At 45.0% G+C, this 22,774-nt stretch overlaps 1 protein-coding gene across 10 annotated transcripts in view; it reads right to left on the reverse strand.

Annotated features, from left to right (window-relative positions):
* The window catches only part of Abcc9 (ATP-binding cassette, sub-family C (CFTR/MRP), member 9), a 114,905-nt gene extending 112,251 nt beyond the window's left edge, over positions 1-2,654 (reverse strand). For 5 of the 10 annotated variants that reach the window (NM_021042.2, NM_001310143.1, NM_001044720.1 and 2 more), the window contains exons 1-2: positions 2,052-2,162; positions 1,705-1,791 (exon numbers count right to left, since the gene is read on the reverse strand). The gene's annotated coding sequence lies outside the window, so the exon portion shown is untranslated. Of the gene's footprint in view, positions 1-1,302; positions 1,448-1,704; positions 1,792-2,051; positions 2,321-2,352; positions 2,442-2,477 lie in introns of those variants that run through there. The other 5 variants (XM_006506948.4, XM_006506949.4, XM_006506950.4 and 2 more) reach the window with 5 other exon arrangements.
* Positions 2,655-22,774: the final 20,120 nt, after the last annotated feature.

The following is a 22,774-nucleotide window of genomic DNA, read 5'->3' on the forward strand; positions in this document are numbered from 1 at the left end:
AAGGCATCAAACATGCTGGGCCAATGCTCTGTCACTGAACGACATGTCCTGTCCCTAGCTCTATGATAGCATTCCACAAAAACATCTAGATTTTGTTCCCTCTGCTATGACCTCTGTGCCCTACCCTGCTTCCCACCCTCTCTGCTCCTTACACAGATGTCCATGTTTCCTTTTGACATCTCTTCTACTCACCCCTCTTGACCTTCAGATTCCTTTCTCTAAAGCCACTGTGCAGGAAGAAGGTTCTAATAGCCAGCTACATCAACAGCCAAAAGTAGGAAAAGAGGAAGTTTACTGCAGATACTATATTAGGTGTTGTGTCCATCAAAGATATTGAATCAAGATGGTGTGTGTGTGTGTGTGTGTGTGTGTGTGTGTGTGTGTGTGTGTGAACATCTGTGCATCTTGTTCTAGGATTTGAATCCAGATCCTCATGATGTCAGGCATTCACCCTACAAACCAAACTATACCCCAGCCTTCTAATAAATCCTTAAATTTCCAAACAGCGTCTGGTCTGTGGTTCCCTTCCAGAGCTCAGGCTGTTGTAAGCACTTGAGGAAGGCCATACACTGATGCTCTTGAGGGTCAGACTGTCACCTGCCATCCATTGCTGGTGCCCCTCCCCCTGTATCTGTTTAGGCTCAGTTTGTGCACGAAAGTGACAGCAACAAGGAGGAAAGGGACCATAGGGGAAAGCAGCCCATCTTCTCCCCACGAGCATAATCCCTCTGGAAGGCGGTCAAGTGCTTACAAGAGTCGTTGGGGATGGGGACTTGGAAGGAGCCAACTTCAAAACAGATCAAAAGTGAGACTTTGGCTGTGGGGTAGCCTGCAGGACAGAACACAGAGGGAAGAGGAGTCCTCTTGTTTCCTGCGGAGAATAGCAACAGCAGCGTGCTTGGCCCTGGCCCTGCACTGTGAGACGTTCCCCAGCCCCTGGTATGCATAAAACATGGTATCCGTTCAAAACTCTAGTAATGTATCTATCAACTCTTCTGATACTTCTACAGAGGAACAAAGGTTAACTGAAGTAATTCCAAAAACTGCTAAGATATTAAAAGATATCAGGAACTAAACGCTAGTTACTTTTGCCAGCCACTTAAGACTGAGTGAGAAGCAGCCACCTCCCTGCTCACCCGGCAGCGACTGTCAGTTGTGACCCCATTGACAGTGTCAGCCAAGCTCGGGCTCTGGACACATCTAAAGCAAACATGCACGGGATAGCTTTCCTTCTTGCATGTGGAACAACTCACCCCTGAGCTACTGAGCGCTTAGGCAAAGCATCCTGAATGAGAAGCTCACCTCTGAAAGGCACCTAAGGCAGCGACGACCCACCCACGACGTGCCCAGGATGTCCACCCTCCGCCAAAGCAAATGCTGCAATCGTTTCACTGAACTTGCTCAGTGGAGACCTCACAAAATGCGTAGATGTGTCTGGCTGTCTAACTAGCTGTCTGGCTGGTTCTATACAGATCCAAGTAGGAAATTTCCTAGCAAGAAAATGACCACGGACTTGATCCATTATCGAGTCTTAGTCCATGCGTTTACCCTCCAGGGGCTATGACGTTCTGTGACACAAGAAAGACAATGCTGGGGACCCCTGCGCAGATAAGATTGTTTTTAGACACTGTAACCAACGCGGAGCAAACAAGCAAACAATAAATAAATAAATAAATAAATAAATAAATAAATAAATAAATATACCTTGGCTTTGGCTCCAGGGCTTAGTCCCCCTACTGGTGCACTTGAGCTACCAACAGCCTGCCCACCGTCTGAAGATGTAAATTTCTCCTAAAGAGCAAAGAGTAACAAATTTAGTAGAGAAAAAGCTGCTGCGTGAATTGTAAAGGGGAATGGCTAACAAAGTCTCTCTCTATATATATATCAGTGACATCTTTCCCTGTTTCCAGCCGGTTTCGGCTCCAGCCGGCAGGATTGTGTAAGTCAAACTTTGGAAACCTGATCCCACCTTCTCGCCAGCAAGTCCCCTGAATCCTAGAAATAGCGAATGCCTTTACTGACGGAATACTAGATCAAAATCAACAGCTTACAGCCAGTGACTCCTCAGAGTGGTTGGGGATCTCTCTGTAGCAAGCCGAGGAGCTCACGCACTCCATGGGACGACAAGTTTTCCTCCCGGGTCAGCAGCCGGCGAGTGGATTATTTTTAGGGTGGTGGGAGGCCAGCTGCTGCCTCCTATCGCGTTTCTCCTCCGCTGCGCTGCGCTGTGGCCTGGGGCGGACACTGCCGCGCCCTGGCAGGAAACTGCAGGCACCCCAGACGCCTGAGGCGGGGACCCTCCCCATCCAGGACCCTCTTCACCCCCACCCTCCTTGCCCGGATCATCCCTACCTGGGACCCTCCATCACTCCGGCCATTCCCATTCAGGACCACCCTCCCCCAGACCCTCCACACCACTCCCCACTCCTCCGGAGCTGCTCCTACGGGTGAGCGCAGTGAAGATGTGCCAAACTCACGCCATATGTGGATCCCCCAAGACTCCACCAGAAAGCGGAACTTGCAAAAACCGACCCCCAGACCCTCAAAGAGGAGGCTTATCAGATATGAAAACATGGAAAGTATCAGCTCTGCAGGCAGCCTTAGCTTTAGCCACCAAAAAATGATTTAAAAGTGCCATCCATTCGCCCAGCTTCGCCCCCAGCAGGACTGAGAACTGAATAGTTCATTCTAGGCAAAACAAACTGCCACCAGGCATGCTTGTCTCACTTGGATGGGCAGGCACAGGGCAGAATCTTTCAGTGACCCGGGGAATTTGCCTGCTGGTCCAGACTAATGGACCAATGGCACTTGTCTGAGCACTCCAAAATTTGAGTTTGATTTCAAGTTTCAGCATCAACAGTATTTTTTATTTGTTCATTTGTTTCATCGCTTTCACAAACAGATATAATTAACTCTTAAAATAACAAAACTTGCTTAAAACAATATCTATTGAAGGCAGACTGTGGTTGGTGTTCTTCTGAAATGCCATCATTTGGGGGAAAGATGCAGGGAGTTCAAAGCAAGAAGCAGACACATAGCAGGTTAGAAGCCAGCTACACACACACACACACACACACACACACACACACACACACACACACACACACACACACACCCGCTTTTGATATAGATATGCATGTATATGTGACACTCCACAATAACTTTTCCTCTGGTGGTAAGGGGTGAATTTTAAATTAAAAAAAAATTTTTTTTGAGGGGGTGAAGGTTAGACACCCTGGCTTGGACTCAAACTCGCAGTAATCCTCCTGGCTCAGCTTCTAGATTGTTACGATTACAGATATGAGCCATGATCACACTGGGTAATTTTTGGCCTCAGTAACTCTTGAATAAACTCTCGAGATTCCCAAGGGCCAGTTTTGAGTCCTTTGCAGTAATCAGTGTTCGTAGCAACCGTCCTGATCAGATAAAGGCTCGTCAGCCTGGCGGGCTGGTGCCTTCGAGGTTCCTCATGCTGTCCCTAAAGTTGAACTCAGCACCCCATGGCCTCCTGGCCTCCAGAAGTTGCTGCTCAGAAGCTGACCCCAGCACAGCATGCCCCAGAGGAGATGAGAATGGAGTCACTTTCTGGGAAGGTCCTTGCAGCCTTGGCCAGCTTCCAGAGCCAGAATGTACCACTTCCAGGGGCCTCCAAGGCCAGAAAGAGCTGGCACCTACGATGATCCTGGACTGATCTTACGGCCTCGGAATGGCATGTAACTGCACCCTATAGCAAGCTTTTGGGGCCAGGAAAAGAGAGTGTGGTTCGAGAACAGGGAAACTCAGAATTGTGTCCAGAATGTGGAAACACCAAGTCGGGCAGAGAATTGGGAACTAGGAGACAGATAATGCCAAATATACAGTTTGAATAGAAATACTCAAAAGGAAATTGCACTTAGAATTTTAAAAAATATACTACTATTAATGAGCCTGGACTCACAGCTCGGTGACTAAGAGTGCTTGCTGCTCTTGTAGAACCTATGTAGGGGTTCACAAGTGTCTGTAACTCCATTTCCAGGAGATCTGATACCCGTTTTTGACCTCTGAAGGTACCAGGTGCACATGTTGCACCACATACATATGTTCAGGCAAATACACGCAGAAAGATAAAAATAGATCTTGAAGAGAAATAAATTATCACTTAAAAGAATTATCACTAATCTCTTTCTAAGGTCATATCTCGTAGCTAGACATGTTCATTGTACAAAGAAGAGGTGAATAAGTAGGAGATGCCAAGACCCCCACCTAGAAGATTAAGTAAGCGTGTGTCAGACTGTAAAAAACACAAGTCGTGTGCTGGATGGATGAAAGAAGGACTTGGAAGAAAAGCCTGCCAGGCTCTGAGGTGTACCAGGAGAAAGCACAGAGAGGCTGATGGGCAGGGTGCTCAAACAAGCCTGGGACATAGGATAACACCAAAAGAGATGGATAGATAGATAGATACATACATACATACATACATACATACATAGGAGATGGTAGATGATTGATTGATAGATTGATAGATTAGATAGATAGGTGATTGATGATAGGTAGGAGATAGAGATAAATAGATAAATAGAGATAAATAGACAGATGGATAGGTAAGACATAGATGAGTGGCTGGATAAAGATAGATGATAGATAGATTTTATAGATAGTTGGTAAATGATGAATAGATAGACTCTCACTCTCTCTCTCTCTCTCTCTATATATATATATATATATATATATATATATATATATATATATATATATATATATATATATATGATGGATGGACAGACATATAGACAGAGAAATGGACAGATAGACAGGATGAAGAGGATAAGAGCAAGCAAGAGAGGCAAGGGAAACTAGCTGGACTTCTGGTTATCACTTCTGTTCACTATCTCAATGGCTGGACAATTCTACAAGGCCTCCTTTCTTGTTCTTCAGTGGAACAAATCATGGTTCATGTGTTCCAGACTCAATGTTAAGGCATCAGACGCTCAACCTCGGAATAAACACTCATGAGAGTCTTGATCTCAAACTATTTTTGCTATGCATGTTTTGATTATTGGCAACACAACATAATCTGTCTCTCTTACAATAATTTTTCTCCAGTGACACTTAAAACTTATCATAGAAATAATTTAAATTGTGGCATAATATTTCATTCTGTGACTTAAACACATCTCGTGATATTGAGCTTACAATTCTGAATTTTCCATAGTATCTTTTCCTAAATACAATTTTAATTAATTCTAGTAGGTAATTTATTTAAGATCCACCCTCTGGGGTCAGATATGGTGGCACATACCTTCATTCCCAACACTCGGGAGGCAAAGGTAAGTTAGAGGCCAGCCTGGTCATTCCCAGAGATATAGCACTATATAGTGAGATACTGTCTGTCTCCAAAAAAAAAAAGAAAGGAAGAAAAAAAGAAAGAAAGAAAGAAAGAAAGAAAGAAAGAAAGAAAGAAAGAAAGAAAGAAAGAAAGAGAAAAGAGAATTCTCTGAATAATGAAATAATAATATTAATTAATTAATTAAATGATTGTAGGATTGAAAATGTGAGGTTATGGGAATCAATGTCAAACTGAAGAGAGTGTTCTACAACAAAACAAGCATCCAATTTTTCATTTAAAAAAAAAGAGGAAATCCCATTTTTCAGGCCCTCTAGTACAGGCTGACCTGGGACTCCTTATGTAATCAAGCATGCTTGGAACATCCTGAGTGAAGGAATTATGCAGCATACCTAACTTGCTTAGGCAGTGTTGGGTTAGAACCCAGGGCTTTGTACGTACCAGGCAACCATTTTACTCGCTGAGCCAAGGCCCGGGCCCCTACACACTTCTAAGGAATGCTGGCTTCAATTTGCTGTCTTTTTCCTCGTTGCAGTGCAGCCCGAAGCCTGACTTAATAAACACTGGCTGCCTTGTATTCGTGTTATGAGTGCTTTTATTTCATTCTGGGATTCGTTTGCCTTGTGCTGTGGATGAGAATCGGCGTTGGTATTTTATACACTTTACCAGTACTGCTCCCCGCAGGAGCTTTTCCCTCTAAAGCTGTCCTTGCCGTGTGCATGGGACAAGTCCTCAATTAGCTACTAACGCTTTTCAACTGACCCAGTTTCTACTTTTATTCCCTAACTATGATCAGATTGATTCTGTGGTTGTGGCAGCATGTGTGTGTGAATTTTAAACTTCACCATACCAAATTCCCATTTTATTATTATTTCTTGCTCTCCTGTTGTGACCGTCTTGGATTTCACTGAATCTAAGATGGAAGTTACTGGAAAGCATGATGTTGTTTCTGTTGTCCTGCCTTCCGTCCTTCCACTTCCCGGTTCTCTCTTCCTCCCTGTTAAGCATGCACATCTCCTGGGAAACCCCGATGTCACCCTTTCATGGTCCTGCTTTGACTTGCTTGGGTTTTCTGTGTTTATCTTACATTGCAGCACTTGGGTAAGGTTTCTTAACCTGCACCTACAGTCTCTCAAACACATGCTTACTGGCATCTTGTCTCTAATTTAGATGCTTCTAAGTCAGCAACAGATTGGACATAATTCTGTCATGTAGTCTGTAGATTAGATATATAGACAGGGTCTTGTAACATAGTCCAGGTTGGCCGTAAACTCACAGTAATCCACCTGTCTCAGTCTTCCAAACAGGAGAAATATAGTAAGAGAGAGAGCCACCATATCAGGTTATAAAATTAATTTAGTTGTTTGTTTTTTCAAGAATTTTTCTAAATTTTTAATGATGTGAATGTGTGTTGGGGGGTGGAGGGGACGTGCATGTGGCTGCAGTGCCCTTGCAGACCAGAAGAGGGCTCCTGGCCCCCTGAAGCTGGAGTGACTGGCAGCTGTTACCCACTTGATGTGGATGCTGGGACCCGAATTCTGGTTCCTTGCAAGAATAGAATGTGTTCTTAGCCACTGAGCCATTTCTCCAGCCATATAAAATACATTTTAAATCAACTTTGGTAAGTACAACTATTAGAAGATAAAGATCATAACACAGATAAAATCCAAAGTGTTTGTCATGACCGTGACACCAAAGATTATGGAATATTTCCACCTATCTGGAAGCACCTTTGTGTCTCTCTCATCAATCTAACCGTTGCCTATCTAGGCTAGACATTTACTATACAGTCTCTCATGTTTCTCTTTGTGTCCTCTGTGTCTTCTGGACTGACTACAGAGATTTTGCATTGTTTCCTGATAAATACGCAACAGCGCGAAGGTTGTATAGCCCAGGGCACTCAACCTATATCTTTATCAATCAGCTTCCCATCACCGCGACAAGGACCTGAGACAAACCAGTGTAAGATGAAGAAAGGTTGGCTTGGGGCTCCCTGTTTCAGAATTTACCCTTCTGCTTTGGGCCCGTGTGGGAGGAAGTCTGTTTCCCTCATAGCATTTAGGAAGCAAAGAGAAAGAGAGGGAGGGCCAGTGTCCTGATGACTGGTTCTACATTCCTGGGCTCTTATGGGTCACTCTGAGAGCTTGTCCCGGCTCAATAGTCCAACCAAGTTCTACTACTTGCCATGAAGAACCTCTCACCCCATCACCTCACTATCCTCAGTTTTTCTCAGCCAAATGTCTGGACGATTTGATCCTGCATTTCCCTCTCTGTAATATGTCCTATCTCAATGTGTCACACGGCTATGCTTGGAACACTGTCACCCATACTAGCAAGCTGAATGCTTGTTCCAACTCTGTTCCTCTAATTACACTCGTTGCCCCGGGAAGCGGTGACTGCTGCAGTGTTTCTCCAACAAGGCGCAGGCTCTAGGTAAAGCCGTGTGCTCTTCCCTAAGTGAGCCCCAGAGGCCTCTGTTCCTTCCCATCTCCTTCTTAGTGTTAAGATCACCCAGGTGTCACAGGAGAAGTTGAGGCCTACTCTGTCACCCCAGTCCAGTGACTGCCACTAACAGGAGCAGCTGTCACGGATACTCCATACTCTCCTCCCCTGGGAGCGACCTTCAAGTGGGGAAAAGGGTAGAGTTGAAGACACTGCTACAGAGTGACTGGGGGGAAACCACTCTCTGTAGACATGATCCCCAAAGAATTCTGAACCAGGCAAATCACTTTGCAAGTAAAGAACTTTGTTCTGAACCAGTGCTATATAGTCAGTCACGTGAATCAATACCTAGACACTTTCTCCAAAGGAGACAGGCGTGGGAAGGGCAGATGCTCAAAGCATGAAAGTCCCACCTCTGCATCTCGTGGTGCAGCTGGCGCAGCTGACAAACCTGCAAATCTGGCCTCACGTCGATGCACAGAAAACCGACCGTGTGAAAGGTCCTGTTGAGGATGTGAATCAGAGAAACGGCTTCGGAAACGGCTTAAGAGGACCTGAGGTCAATGTCAAAATATTGCTGTTCCTGGAAGAGCAGGTCACAGAGGCCCATGGGGGATCTGGCTGATCCTCGAGCCTTTAACAAGCCAGATAAGCACCGAAGCTTATGTTGGCTTTGTCACAAAGACACAGCTTTCATTCACTGCACATCTACACCCTTAAGAAGATCTTACTTCCTTCTTTAATGAGTCATGTGGGAAACAGGGGCCATGGCCAGGAAGTGTCTGGCTGATGAAAATACAACAGGAATCAACAGGCAGCTCTTGCACCCATCAGCTACGAACCAAAGTCTTTTTCTTGTTCTGTTTTTTGTTGTTGTTGTTGTTCTCTTTGTTGTACTAGGGATTGAACCAAAGGGTTTTGTGTCAATATTCTACCACTGAGTCACATCCCTAGTTTTTCTTTTCTTGTGGGGGTGGGGCGGAGAATAGCCCAATAGCCCTTGATCTTGCAACCCTCCTGCCTCTGCCTCTCGCATGGATAGCATTAAGGGTGTGCGCCGTCACACCTGGAAAGCATTTGTTTTTTTAGAACAGAATAATCAGGCTGCTGTCAATTTGGTCTTTCCTCAAATATTTATAAGAAGTTAACCAAATTCCTTAGCCCTAGTAGGAGGACCGAGCATTAAAGCTAGGCAGACATGCTGGATTCTCTCTCTACAGCCTTAGTTCTAAGGAAGGAAACAACTTGAACACTTCTTGAGTTGAAGCTGTAATAGAATTGTCAGGGTGGAACCCAGAGTACTTGGACTGGGGAGGTGACACAGGTTCAGAGTGCCCGCTGCTCTGTCAGGGGACTGGAGTTCAGTTCCCAGCACCCATGCCAGGGAGCTCACAACCCCTGCACCTCCGGCTCCAGCATCTGAGGCCTTTGTCTTGCCTCAATGCACAGAGCGATGTGAGGCCAGCAGGCTGCTTGGAGATGGTGAGCCCCTTTGCTTCAAGAGCGTGGCCCCTGCAAAGTCAGCCATGCAGCAGTGGAAGGCCACACAGCTGAGCATGGACGGTCAGTGCAGATAGGACTTGGGGGGTGGGGGGGTTAAAATAATGATACCCAGTTGGGAAGGTAGGAAACGGGGGGCAGATCTTGGAGGAGTGGGTAAATATGAGCAAATCACAATATAAGATATTCTCAAAGAGTTAATAAAAATAAGGGGGAGGGACTTCAATGTCAAAGTGCCTCATGGGGTTTAAATCACACCACCAATGGTGGGGATGAGGAGTCCAAGGAAGGAAGGGGCAGAGTGAAGAAAAGCCAAAGGTGATCCCTAAACGCCCGCCCTCGGGAGAGACACACAGCACACTGGCTGCAGTTAGGCACACCCCCTTCTAAAAGTCAAGATCTCAGTGTCTAGCTGTGTGTCTATGTACACAAAGTAAGAGTTAACAAGTGTCTGTCGCACCCAGGAGACTTACCCAGGTGCTACCGTGGCAGCATCCATGTTTCTACCCAATGAATTGATTGGTGGTTCAGACTCCAAGGAATAGCTAACTAATAAATAAAATATGTGTTTGAACATGCTGAGAAAAGGGCTGGAGAGATGGTTTCCTGGTTAAGAGCACCGGCTGCTCTTCCAGAGGACCTGAGTTCGGTTCCCAGCACCCACATCACGTAGCTCACAACCATCTGTAACTCCAGCTCTGGGAGATCTGATGCTCTTTCTTGGCTCCTCAGCATCTGTACACAAGTAGCATACATTTACACACTTACTCACACACCTACACCCTCCCACACACTAATTAATAATAATAATAATAATAATAATAATAATAATATTTCAAAAGTGCCTCAGAATGGTTTCATGAGATGTGAAACTATCTAACACCAGGGTTGACTGCTAGTGCTTTCGTTTTAATGGAGGACACTTACTTGTGTACACTTACCTGTGCAAGAAGCTGGGTGGGCGGTTCTCCAGAAACAACTCTCAAAGGCCTTCAAAGTAGAAGACCTCAAAGTGAAGCAGAATGCTATGTATGCTTGGGCTTTGTGAAAACGAGGCACTCAAAACCGTTTGGATAACTCTTTAAGTCCTGTGGCCTCAGAAAAAAAGGTAGTCAGAAATGATCTCTGAAAGAGATTTGTGAAGAAGGGCCTTTAAGTAGCACTGTCCCCGAGAAAGGGGCTGGAGAAAGTTCCTTTAACTATATGCCATGAGACGGGGTTTAGATTTGAAGACGATCATGTGAGGCCAGTGAATGGCAACTGCAGCTTGGGGGACAAAGGTCATAAATACTGAATTGTCCTTGATAAATCTGAAGGACGAGGGGCTAGGTTCAGAGGTGAAGTTGGGAAGGCTCCATAAGTTCCCTCCACCCAGGGGAGCTGTGTTGTGGGTCTCAAGTCTCCCACCCACCCAGATAGTAAGGAAGACAGTTCGTGAGAGTCTGCCACCCTTGCATTCTACTGTCTTAACAGCCCATGACTCACTCCCTACAGTCTACAGTGTACAGTGTAGACTCTGAACATGCTAAAACAGTACTTCAGCCTTGGGAATCTTTTCAAACAAGGTCAGCGAACGAATGATAAAGCCCTTGACAGATGACAATCCACCATAGAACTGTAAGATATTGCTTCATTTGCGGTTTGTGTGTGATACATACTTATTAGGGGGAAACAATCGCTTCTTCAACACAAGAACTGTGACACTGTTTCAACCAGGTCCCGTTTGTCCCATGTTAGCTTCTGTTTACTATCCAGTTAAGACTTCATGGTTTTAAACTCAGCCAGGAAAATTTTTAAAAAGTATAAAACAGTGGAGTTCTCGTAGAACACTTTCCATAAGGCTCCCCCTCCCCCTCCCCCTCCCTCCCGCCCTGTTGTTTTGTTTCTTTGGGGGAAAGCCAAGGAAAATATTTAGAGTGATTATTTTAAAGGACAAAGAGGAAGTTATATGAAGCCAAGTTTCTTTTTCTTTTCTTTTTTTTAAGAAACAGCTAGCAGCACAATGGATAGACTCCACGTCTGAAATTAACCTGTTAATTATAGAGATCTGGTGTGCCTCCTCGCTCAGAAATAAAAGCAGCAGCTGCTGGAAAACATAGTCAAAGAGCATGAAGACACACAAAATTTTATTTTATTTTTTAAATTGATTAGCTGTTTTTCCTTTTGGTTCCCTTTAGAGTCAGCTGTGTCTGCTCTTAGGTGATTAAACAACATACGTACAAGGACCCCTTTAAACGCTGGCTCTGCTCAAGCGCATGCTCTTTCTCTTTAATTCAAGAGACTGACTGGGACTGTCTGGGAGACTCACTGGGTACGGCTGTGGTAGCTTTCATGTTTCTACCCAATGGTGAATTGATTGATGACTCAGACACTGGGTCTCCTTTCCCCTTCCCTTCCCTCCCCTCCCCTCCCCTCCCCTCCCCTCCCCTCCCCTCCCCTTCTCTCTCCTCTCCTCTCCTCTCCTCTCCTCTCCTCTCCTCTCCTCTCCTCTCCTCTCCTCTCCTCTCCTCTCCTCTCCTCTCCTCTCCTCTCCTCTCCTCTCCTCTCCTCTCCTCTCCTCTCCTTTCCTTTCCTGTTCTTTAAAAAAAAAAAAAAAAAAAACTTTCCTCTTCTTTCTTCCTTCCTTCCCTCCTTCCTTATCTCTTTCTTTGTTTACATCCCAAATGTTGCTCCCCCTCCCCGTTCCCCCCTCACAGAGTCCCTCCCTCATCCTCCTTCCACTCCTCCTCTGAGAGGGTGCCCTCCCCCTTGCCCACATCCCCTTAAGCTGTGGCTGGTGAATCAAGTCTGCAGAATTCTGCATCCTTTCCCACTGAGGCCAGACCAGGCAGCCCTCCTGAGCTGTATTCCATAGTCAGTATACAGCTTTAGGGACAGTCCCTGCTCAAGTTGTTTGGGCACCTACATGGAGCCCTTGCTGCTTATATGCTGGGGCCTTGCTTCAGCCTGCCTAGGTTCTTTGCTCTTTGGTTGGTGACTCAGTCTCTCAGAGCTCCAGGGGTCCAGGTTAGTTGACTCTGCTGGTCTTCCTGTGGTGTTCCTATTCCCTCAGGTCCTCCAGTTCTTCCCCCCAACTCTTCCATCAGAGTCCAGTTTTTGACTCTGGGTCTCTGCATCTGTTTCCGTCAGCTTCTGGATAGAGGCTCTCAGAGGACAGTTATGCTGGACTCTTGTCTATAAGCATAACAGCATTAATAGTGTCAGGGATTAGTGCTTGACCGTGGGATGGGTCCCAAGTTGGGCCAGCTGTAGGTTTGCTATTCCTTCAGTCTCTTCACCATTATTGCTGTGGTATTGACTTAACTATCATCATAAGAAGTAACAGAGAATGTAGGCTCCAACATAGAAGGAAGAACTGAATTGCCTGAAGGCAGAGCGCTTTCCTTCCTGGGGGACAGAGAACACAGGTGGTAAGACACACACAGAGTACCTATTCTTGTAGAGTAAGTAGCATACTGAGAGGATAGAAGAAAGAGTATCAGATTAGTTTGGTATTACACAGCTGGGACCTCTATCACAAAACTGCCCAATGACCCTTTGTCCTTCACCCTACAATACTGATCTGTTTAGTCTCAGATGCATGGGACACACAGAGAAGAGTTTGACTTCTGCTGAGGCTTGTCCTCTTGTCCTAGGGGATCTAACTACAGGACACTCCGCTACCTCACTCCCCTCACAGGGTGGAAAGCTGTTTGGAAGGGAGATCCTAGCAGCTCGGTTCAGCTCAGCATCTGCAGGAGACACAGGGTGTCACCAGGTTTGGATGATTCATGAAGAGAAAGTAGAACATTCGTCATCTTCTGACCTTGCATGGGTACCTACACCTTCAGAGCCCAGCAATCTGGTTAAAAAACAAGGTTACAAAAGAACTGGTTTGGAGGAAAGAAAATATGTGACCGTTTCAGCCCACTTTTGTTGCTTTTAGTAAATTACCACAGGACAGGTAATTGATACAGGAATGAAGTTTATTTCTCCCAATTTTGAGGCTAGAGAGTCCAAAGTAAAGGATATGCACCTTGCAAGCTTTGGTGAGGGCCTCCCGGCTGCTCCTCAGTGTAGTAGCAAGCGCCATGTGGTGAGAGGGGCCAAGCATTCTAGTTTGTCTTTCCTTTCCTTGTAAAGCCCCAATCACATTCGATTGGGCCCCACCATCATGGCCTCAGGTAACCTTAATTACCTCCCGACAATCTCTCCTCTGATTAAGTTACTACTCTCTTAAGACCTCATATTGAGAAGTGAATTTCAACATGAATTTTGGTGGGGACATTGAAACTTTAACTGTCAAACTACTTATGTCTCAATAAAATATGATCCCAGGACGTGTTTCTCAAATAAATACCTAGTAGGTGTCACATATGATAACATTCTGTGGTGGATGGAATGAGTACCACCTAACATCCTGCCAGTGTTCTCATCACCTGGTCCTCATCATCAAGATCAGATGTCCAAGTGCCCCAATGTCAACTATGGTCCCATTGACACATGGCCACTAAAGCTGTCTAGCAGCCGAAGACTAAAAGCTCTGATTTCTAGTCAGGCATTCTGATATCTGTTAGGGAACACTGGGACTGGAACCTAAGGCCATGTCATGGTTGAAAAGTGCTCTGCCCCTGAGTTATGCCCCTAACCCTTCGTTTTATCTAGCTAGCTAGTTACTTAGTTAGTCAGTCAGTCAGTTGGTTAGTTAGTTGTTTGCCATTAAAATACTCAGATTGTCCTTCTACTTACTCTGATGCTCAGACAGATCTTGAATTTTCAATCCTCCTGCCTCAGCCTCCAAGGTATCTGGGATTATATCCAGATAACAAAAGGGACTGAATGTAAAATTTCGTTATTCATGTTGCCAAGCAAATGTTGTCAATATTAATATTAATATTCAGGCTCCATCCCTGTCACCAGTACTGCCACTTCCAAGAGGACACAGTGAGTTGGGGAGGTTGTACAACAGCAGCTTTGTGAGAGGCTTGTTACACCATGTGTTCACCTTAGTGTGCAAGCACACATATATGTGCAAAGGCACAGTCCTGTGTGTGTGGAGGCCAGGCCAGCAATCAACCTTGAATGTTCTTCAGGGCCCCTTGACTTTGTTTATTTGTTTAGGGGTGTAATTTTGCTTTTCTTTCTGTTTTTTGAGAAGGGTCTTTCCCTGAACCTGAAACTTACCAGTTAGACTAGGTTAGGTGGCCAGGGAACCAGAGGTATCCTCCTGTCTCCAGTCCCCTTGCGCACGGATTACAAGTGTATGCCAGCTTTTCATGTGGATTCTGGAGGTCAAATTCAGCTCTTCGTGCCTCTGTGCTCAGTGCTTTTCTGACTGAGCTGTCCCTCCAGACTCTTGCTTGCTTCTTCTGCACTGCCAAGTTAGGAAGAATCAACATCCAACAGTAACATCAATGCCCTTCACGGGATCTATTTGGTTTTGTTGTGCCCAACGCTAAGAACAACCTAGAATGTCTGCAGCCAGTCCAGCCACTTGCATTTAAGAAGGTCAGAGTCAGTGCTAGAGTGTTGGCTCTCCGTTAAGAACACTTGCTGCTCTTCCAGAGAACCTTCGTTCTGTTCCCAGCACCCACACTGAGCGGCTCACAACCATCTGTAACTCTAGCAACAGGAAACCAAATGCTGTATCCTCGCCTCGAGGAGCCCTGCATGCGGCACCCTTACACAGAGACATGTAAACAAGACACTTCTCCTACTGATTCCTCTTCCTCCTGCTAAAATAGGATGTATCTGTCAGCCATGGAGCACGCAGTCACTTCAGCTTCTGCTGAGAGTTGTGGAGGGCCCTTCCTGTTTATCCTTCTTGAGGACGTCAACTTTTCTCCACTTTAGTTCCTGGAACTCTTTCATCTCTCCACGCTCCCCACACCCTCCCTCCAGCTTTTCTTCGTCATTGAGTTGGACGGTATTTAATGTTCACTCTGAACTGCCAGGATCCAAACCAAGACGAGGAGGACAAACATCTTCTGGTTTTAACTTGAAAGCCCTTATCTGTGAGGAAAAAAAGAGACGGAAGATGCCAAATGGAAGAATTATTTAAGCAGAAAAGCCAATCTGTATAAGAGGGCTCCCATGGTTCTCCAAACTTGCCTAAAAACTTCTAATTTTTTATGTGTTAATGACATTTAACAGTCTTTGGTAACAGTGAGCGACTGATTATAGAAAAACAAAACAAAACAAAACTAGGAACTGTAAGAATGTCAATTGCCACTTAAATGCCAGGCCAAGCAGAGAGGAGGAACTCATGAAATCTAGGATTTTCACTTAGAAAATACAAGTATTTCCTCACTGCCCATCATGACAGAGCTGAGTGTCAACAAACACTTGGCTGAGCAGAGAGCACTCAAAGGAAACAGACTAATGCGAACAGGTGGTTTTGCCCTTGCTTTTGTTTGTTGTTGTTAAGCTGTCAGATAGTTAGAACAGTAGCCAATTGAGTTTGACAGGTGTCTTAGGGTTTCCATTGCTGTGAAAAGACACCATGACCAAGGCAACTCTTACAAAGGACACCATTTCATTGGGGCTGGCTGACAGGTTCAGAGGTTCAGTCCATTATATGCATTTTAGGGAGGATGGCAGTGTCTAGGCAGGCACACGTGGCTAAGCTGAGAGTTCTATCTTGTTCAGAAGGCAAACAGGAGAAGACTGGCTCCCACGTGGCTAGAAGGAGGGTCTCATTGCTCACTCCTGCAGTGACACATCTTCTTCCAATAAGGCCACACCTACCCCAACAAAGCCACACCTACCCTAACAAGGCCACACCTACTCCAACAAGGCCACACCTCCTAATAGTGCCACTCCTTGGGCCAACTACCACAACAGAAGTACTGGCTGGTTTTGAGTCAATCAGAGAGAAAGGAGCCTCAGTTGAGGAAATGCCTCCATGAGATCCAGCTGTCAGGCATTTTTTTCAATTAGTGATCATTGTGGGAGGGCTGAGCCCTTTGTGGGCATTGCCATCCCTGAGTTAATTGTCCTGGGATCTACAAGAAAGCAGACTGAGCAAGCCATGAGGAGCATGCCAGTAAGCAGCACCCTTCCACGGCCTCTGCATCAGCTCCTCCCTCCAGGTTCCTGCCTTGCTTGAGTTCCTGTCCTGACTTCCTCCAGTGATGGAGAATGATCTAGAAGTGTAAGCCTAATAAGCTCCTTCCGCCCCAACTAGGTTTTTGGTCCTGGTGTTTTGTTGAAGCAACAGAAACCCTAACAAAGACGACAGGAGTCCAGGAAGACATAGAGAAGCGTAGGTAAGGCTCAAGAAATCAAGTGAGGTGAAAATCATGGGCATGAAGCAGCAGACTAAGGAATTTACTTTTTCCTTATAAAGTCGATCAAAAATTATGAAAGACTGAAAAAAATTGAAAACTCATAAAATTGGGGTGGGGGAGGCCGTCTAAGCTGTGTTTGAGGTAGATGATGCTAATGGCAACCTGAAGGCTGGTCAATGGAGAAGAGACTGGCTTATGTGTGGATGCCTACTAGCTACAAGACCTGTGCTTGGCTTGCAGAGAGCAGAAGGGCAAGAACTCAGAGAGAGAGAGAGGAGATGCCTGACAATAGACCCAAAAAAAATGCTAACTGGTGTGAAATAGTAAGGAAGGGGGGGGAGCATCTAGGGACTTAAGCCATTGTTCTATGGCAAGGTTCTAACTACAGGGAGGTTCTTGAAGCCCTTGAGAATGTTAACAATAACAGACTAATGACTGAAGGATGCATGAGAAAGTGAAGGTTTTCTCACTAAGGAAAGAAATTATAGAAAAATAGATTTTGAGATTCAAGGAACAATGTGAACAAGACCAACAAAAATGGTCGAGCTGAGCTGGAGAGGTGGGTCAGTGGTTAGAGGCACTTGCTGCTCTTCCAGAGGACCTGGGTTTGAGTCCCAGCAGCCACATCTTGGCTCACTCCCATCTGTAGTTCTCTCTCTTCAGGGAACAATAGTTAATTCAGTAAAAAACAAATGATGACTCTGAGGGGGTTCTATAGAATTAAATGGACTTGACACGTTTGGGCACAGATCCAAGACTATTTGGTGTTATAAACAGCAGTGTTTTAACTGTACACACAACGTTTCCTGTTCTGATAGGAACAGATTAATGTTTAATTAGTAGACTAATTACAAAAAAAAAATATTTCATTTCTCTTTCCCGTGCCACTTCTCACATTAAGACCATGTTTGTTTAAACTGTATCTGTTACAATATTTGGTTTGAAAATTGTCTCTGAGTTGCTGGCTTGAATTTCATAAAAGATTGTTAAATGAATTTTGGCTTGGGATTATGACAGAATATCCTACAATTTCTGAAATGGCCCAAAACACGTCTTGGCTGTTTTATAGTACATACTATGCAAAGAAGTGTTCTCAGCATAGACGATTATAAAATCAAGGTATCGATCAACTCTTAAAAATATTGAAGATGTCCTATGTTCTGTGGTATCAGATGTTCAGCCCAAGATTTAGCACTTTATGTGACAATAAATAAGTACATCCACGTCACTAGTAAATTCACTTTCATCTCTAATACATGGTAGAATGGTGTGTATACCACGTTTATCTATAAGGAAATAACATGAATATCTCATCTCTCCCCAGTGTCTTCTATTATCCTTTGAGCCAGAGTTTGCCACATTCCACTCCCTATCTTCTTATGGCTCCCTGGTTTCTTTCTCTCCCTGGAGCCTCCTCTTTTTCGGGACCTTGGCACTTGCTGTCTCTTTGCCTGGAAAACACTACCGTTACATTCCAATCTGCTCTGTGTTTGTACAAAAAGTGTCTGTTGAGGATCAGTTTAATTCTTTGCCCTTTCTTAAGCCCCGAGAGACAGTGATGGATCAGAATAGACCAGAAAAATAATACTGCTCTAATGAGCTTTGCGCTTGTGTAGCCGCGGTCACTGAGCGAGGCCCTCTCTGCACTGATGGGTGTTGTTGTGCCTTCTGCTTTATCTCCTACTACTCAGTTTCTTCCCACTGTTGTGTCTGTCTTGTCTGTCTTACCCATCTGTTACCCCAAAGGAAGAGATGTCTCGGGGATCTGTGTGTTCAGGGGATATTTGTCAAAAGAGTAAAAGGAGTGAATGAGATTTGTGAAAGTGCCCCAGAGGTGGAAGTATGTAATTACACTCTAGATACAATGTAGGACGTTCCCTGCAGCAGTGTGTGTGTGTGTGTGTGTGTGTGTGTGTGTGGTATGTGGTATGGTGTGTGTATGTGTGGTGTTTGTATGTGGTGTGTGTGTGCACGTGTGTGTGTGTGTTTGGTGTTTATGTGTGTGGTGTGTATGTATTGTATGTGTGGTGTGTGTATGTGATGTGTGTGTGCATGTGTGTGTGTGTGTGTGTGTGTGTGTGATGTGTGTGGTGTATTTGGTGTGTGTGTGTATTGTGTGTGTGTGTGTGTGTGGTGTGTGTGTGTGTGTGTGTATTGTGTGTGTGTGGTGTGTGTGTGTGTGTGTGTGTGTGTGTGTGTGATGTGTGTGGTGTATTTGGTGTGTGTGTATTGTGTGTGTGTGTGTGTGTGGTGTGTGTGTGTGTGTGTGTGTGATGTAAAGGCAAGAGAGAAGATGCTGCAGAAGGGCAGAGGTTATCATCAGGTCTGGTAGGAACAAGATATAAAGAGCAAAAGTGCAGAACAAACATTCAACCCTACAAACAGACCGCACATCGAACAGCTGTGTCCATCTAAGACGCAAAGTCCCAATGTCTTGTTGAGATTTGGTTTACAGAGCAGCCTTATTCCATCAGAAAACAAAGACCCTCTGGTTATACTTACTTATTTTTAAATTTTATTGTTTTATGTGTATGAGTATTTTCCTAACTATATGTATGTGTACCATGCATGTACCAGGTGCCTAAGGAGGTCGAAAGGAAGTGTTGGATCCCCTGGTTTTATAGTTACAGAATGTTGTGAGCTCCAAGCGGGTGCTGGGAACAGAACCTGGGTCCTAGCAAGAGTAACAAGTGTTCTTAACTAAGGAGCTACCACTCTGGCTCCTATAATTGCTTATTTTTATAGCATGGTTTTAATGGACATAATATCTTAAAGGCTGCATGGTCTGGAGTGTAGCTCCGTTAGTATAGAGATTGCCTCGAATGCATGAAGCCCTGGGTTCAATTCTCAGCACCACATAAACTACACATTGCACACACCTGTAATCCCAGGACCCAGTACCTAGAACCTTGTCTCTGAAACCTACATAATACCCAAGGTTGTTAAGGACATTTTCTGCTTTACCTAAGCCTGAAAACAGATGTTCAGCCATTAAAACACTCAACGTTAAAATTCAGTTATGTACGAAATAAGCGCGTGTTTCCTTGTAGCTGGTATCAAGCTCACTTGTAATGGAGTACTCACGTAGGTCTCCACGTAAGCTTTCATTATGCCACCTGTCAGCATAGCTGACATGAACTGAGTACTCCTCACACTCAAGATGTATTCTACTCATAATTCTCAATGACTCTTGCTTCAGGACACGTAGTCACTCAGAGTCACATGGTTAGAAAGCATGTGGTGTTTGGCTCACAACCTGTATCCTCCTATTTTTTTTTAGATCTATTTTATTCATATTTGTGTGTGTGTGTGTGTGTGAGTGTGTGTGTGTGTGTGTGTGTGTGTGTGTGTGTGTGTGTGTGTGTGTGTGTGTGTGTGTGTGTGTGTGACACAATACCCATGGAGGCTAGAAGAGGGTGTCATCTCCCTGGAACAGGAGTTATAAGAAGCTGTGAGCTTCCTGATTTGGGAGCTGGGAACTGAACCCTCTGTAAGAACATCAAGCTCTCTTCCTCACCTCTCTCCCCACAGCTGTTCACATTAGCTCACACTACCTATGTTCTTCTGCGCTCCTCACCAAGCCTTGTCACCTAGCCTGTGGAAACACACTGCCTAGCTTTAAGTCATCACTGTGTTGCTTCTATGATGCTTCTTGTCACATTGACACTCGGCCACTGATGACATCCTCTGATCTGGACCCTACACTTGGAATTCATGGTCAGAGGCAAGGTTAGGATCATAGTTGAATGTTTTTATAGGAGTGAGAGAGAATTCCATTTTCCATCAAGTATCAGTGAGATATCAGTGTCTCCTCCGGTGTCGGTGGGAACCCCTAGGGGTGATGTGGGATTTTCTTCCTGGTGTTGTCCATGGTCAAACTATTGTTTGCTCACTCTGCCTTCTTCTGACTGTTTAGCAGCTCGCAGCAGGAAGCCTTAAGTGTGATGCACTCTGATTTCCTGCATTCTGCTTAAATCGGGGACTCCACTGTAGACCTTGATATTTTTTTTTTCTTGAAAAGGCCTTTGGCTCTCCAGAAGGATCCCCAGCTTTCTCTATCTAACCTCACAGCGGGGCTGCCTCACTAGCAGACCCAAGCCTCTCACTGGCTGTTTCACACCCGGCCTTCCGACCACTCTCTCTGTCCTTTTGTAGCGTTCAACCTTGGTGACAACCTTGAAGCTCACATGTTCATAGCTCTTTGCTCTACTTGATGCTCCCTCTAGTGCTGACTTGAGAGACGTTCACTACTTGATTAGTTTAGCTGGTTAAACTGATAGAGGAGTTTGTAAGGATCACAACATTTACATACTGCGTGTGTGTTAGTTACTTATCCCATTGCTGTGATCAAAACCATGGCAAGAAGCAACTTAGGGGAGAAAGGGTCTATCTGGGCCCATGGTTTGAGGGTCCTGTCTGTGCCAGCCAAGCCTTCCCACCTCCTCACATTTGGGTGACCCAGAAACAGAAGAAAAAGGTGTGTTTGTACCAGTCCTCAACTCACTTGCTCCTTTGTGCCTCCTTAGTCAGTTCAGGACTCCAGACCATGAGACAATGCAGCACAATCAAGGTGTGTCTTCTCTCCTCAGACGACCACCTCAGTGATGCCCTCACAGACTCATTCACGTGTGTGCCTCTCTGGGACTCTAGGCATTTCAACCCAGTCGCGGTCTCAACCAGAATTAACCATTACAAAAAAGTTTCACAAACACACAGACATCTCACAATGAAAACCTTCCCCCATTTTTTTAATTGTTTGACCATTTCATATACATATATAATGAATATTAGATGTTTTCAGCCCAAATATCCACTCACAGCCCACTCCCTCTCACAGTGCCACCCTTTTTAGACAGCACCCTGCTGAGAGTTCATGCTCACACAGATGTATCCTTCCTGGAGCAAGGACGGGTTGCCAGTGCCCATGCTGCCAAGGAAAATGGCATCCTTCCCCAGCACTCATGACAAAATAGAGTGGCAAAGGACATTTTACAGATCCCAAGATTATCAAATGTACAATGTGTCTCTCATGGTCCTGCCCAAAGTTCTGTAAACATTTGTGTCACAAATAACATTATTTTGCTAGCCATCAAATGAAATCATGCATTTTGTTTCTTTTAACGTTTTCCGAAGCGCTAGAAACATAGTTCAGAGACATAGAAAGAACCAAGTTGGCAACTCCTAATTTAGCAGTGACTGACGTATGTTGTGTCCTTGGGCTTTCTGGTTTTCCTCACTGTTATGAGTGGTACTTCTGAGTTTCTGGCAACCCCGTGGTTCCTGGCATTGGTGAGGGCTGTTTGCCAAGTGAAGTCTCTTAGTGACAGCTCGCCTGAATTATTTCCTCAATGATTTGCTGTTGACTCCAGACGTGTCTTTGCTGTTCACGTTTCCTCTGTCTATATCCCCAAGTCCATGCAGCCCCATCCCAGAGTGAACATCACTTGATTCTGATTCCCTGGTCACTGGGAGGATCCTCTCTATAACCTTCCCTTGAGATCTGGGCCAGGACTCTTCACTACAGTAATACGAATAGAAAGGGACCTAAATTTAGGCATAAGAAGTCATGTACTAGTCAATGTAAGATGCCTACATCTTTTTTAAAAAGTCTGTAGGTGGTTTGGTCTTATTATTAGGGCTGTAGGGGGTTTGTTTTGTTTGTTTGCTTGCTTGCCTGATTGCTGGACAGGGTCTCATTTTTAGCACTGACTAGCCTAGAACTCACTAAGTAGACCATGCTAGCCTGGAACTCGTAGAGATCCACCTGCCTCTGCCTATTGAGTACTAGGGTTAAAGGCATGAGCCACATGCCCACCAAATCTTTTCGTATTATAAAACAATCTGCAAAACGTAAAGTTTGACAAGATCACTTTAGCTGGAGGAAATAATGTAGATATTCACCTGTGTCCTAGAAGGCCTTGTCAAAAATCCCTAGCGGTAGAGTGGCCTAGAACATTTGTGTATGGGCACATGTTTTCAATAGTTGAGGAAACATGGGTCTAATTTGAACATCCCAATGAGTCAGAGGAGTTTATATGACCATATTGGTTTCTATAGGGCAACTCAAGGAACAGTTGATTCTGGATCACAGAGAACACAGTCCATCATGATGGGAAAGGCGTGGAGGCAGGAGCATGAGGCAGTTGGTCACAATGTATCCCAAGTCAGGAAGCAGCGAGATGAACTGTGGCTATTTGAATATGCTTGGCCCAGGAAGTGCCACTATTAGAAGGTGTGGCCT

Source organism: Mus musculus, chromosome 6 (assembly GCF_000001635.26).
Source record: "Mus musculus strain C57BL/6J chromosome 6, GRCm38.p6 C57BL/6J".
Lineage (NCBI taxonomy): Eukaryota > Metazoa > Chordata > Mammalia > Rodentia > Muridae > Mus > Mus musculus.